This window comes from Triticum aestivum, unplaced genomic scaffold (genome assembly GCF_018294505.1).
Source record: "Triticum aestivum cultivar Chinese Spring unplaced genomic scaffold, IWGSC CS RefSeq v2.1 scaffold106613, whole genome shotgun sequence".
Taxonomy (NCBI): domain Eukaryota; kingdom Viridiplantae; phylum Streptophyta; class Magnoliopsida; order Poales; family Poaceae; genus Triticum; species Triticum aestivum.
Window position 1 is genome coordinate 1 of NW_025267926.1, and position 1,466 is coordinate 1,466.

The 1,466-nt window shown below is 53.1% G+C and overlaps 3 non-coding genes across 3 annotated transcripts; all 3 read right to left on the reverse strand.

The window, feature by feature from the left end:
• Nucleotides 1-404: 404 nt before the first annotated feature.
• Nucleotides 405-523, reverse strand: LOC123178052 (5S ribosomal RNA). Its single transcript, XR_006489291.1, has one exon. It is a non-coding gene; the product is annotated as a 5S ribosomal RNA (ribosomal RNA).
• Nucleotides 524-820: 297 nt separating this feature from the next.
• LOC123178051 (5S ribosomal RNA) lies at nt 821-939 on the reverse strand. The gene has a single exon (XR_006489290.1). It is a non-coding gene; the product is annotated as a 5S ribosomal RNA (ribosomal RNA).
• Nucleotides 940-1,236: 297 nt separating this feature from the next.
• On the reverse strand, nt 1,237-1,355 carry LOC123178050 (5S ribosomal RNA). The gene has a single exon (XR_006489289.1). It is a non-coding gene; the product is annotated as a 5S ribosomal RNA (ribosomal RNA).
• Between the last annotated feature and the right edge of the window lie 111 nt (nt 1,356-1,466).

Consider the following 1,466-nt stretch of genomic DNA (forward strand, 5'->3'; position numbering starts at 1 on the left):
ATGGGATCCGGTGCTTTAGTGCTGGTATGATCGCATCCGACATGTTACCCCGGTCTTCGTCCCTTATCCTTGCCCCTCCCAGCTCCACTACAAAGACGATTGCACATTGCTTTGGCCGCTCCCTCTCAACTACGGAGACGAGTTTAACGCGGTTTCCACCCCTCCCTCTCAACCGCACCAGTGCACGCTTGCCGCGCCACAACGCCGACGCTGGACCCGTGAATCGTGAGCACCCTCTCAACCGCACCAGTGCACGCTTGCCGCGCCACAACGCCGACGCTGGACCCGTGAATCGTGAGCACCCAGCTATGACTTACCGCACTCGTGCAAAATAATAAAACACGGTAAATATATTACTTACACGTGCGTTTTGTTTTGCAAGCGGCGCGAAAAAAATTAAAAAGGGAATGCAACACGAAGACTTCCCAGGAGGTCACCCATCCTAGTACTACTCTCGCACAAGCACGCTTAACTTCGGAGTTCTGATGGGATCCGGTGCTTTAGTGCTGGTATGATCGCATCCGACATGTTACCCCGGTCTTCGTCCCTTATCCTTGCCCCTCCCAGCTCCACTACAAAGACGATTGCACATTGCTTTGGCCGCTCCCTCTCAACTACGGAGACGAGTTTAACGCGGTTTCCACCCCTCCCTCTCAACCGCACCAGTGCACGCTTGCCGCGCCACAACGCCGACGCTGGACCCGTGAATCGTGAGCACCCAGCTATGACTTACCGCACTCGTGCAAAATAATAAAACACGGTAAATATATTACTTACACGTGCGTTTTGTTTTGCAAGCGGCGCGAAAAAAATTAAAAAGGGAATGCAGCACGAGGACTTCCCAGGAGGTCACCCATCCTAGTACTACTCTCGCCCAAGCACGCTTAACTTCGGAGTTTTGATGGGATCCGGTGCTTTAGTGCTGGTATGATCGCATCCGACATGTTACCCCGGTCTTCGTCCCTTATCCTTGCCCCTCCCAGCTCCACTACAAAGACGATTGCACATTGCTTTGGCCGCTCCCTCTCAACTACGGAGACGAGTTTAACGCGGTTTTCACCCCTCCCTCCCAACCGCACCAGTGCACGCTTGCCGCGCCACAACGCCGACGCTGGACCCGTGAATCGTGAGCACCCAGCTATGACTTACCGCACTCGTGCAAAATAATAAAACACGGTAAATATATTACTTACACGTGCGTTTTGTTTTGCAAGCGGCGCGAAAAAAATTAAAAAGGGAATGCAACACGAGGACTTCCCAGGAGGTCACCCATCCTAGTACTACTCTCGCCCAAGCACGCTTAACTTCGGAGTTCTGATGGGATCCGGTGCTTTAGTGCTGGTATGATCGCATCCGACATGTTACCCCGGTCTTCGTCCCTTATCCTTGCCCCTCCCAGCTCCACTACAAAGACGATTGCACATTGCTTTGGCCGCTCCCTCTCAACTACGGAGACGAGTTTAACG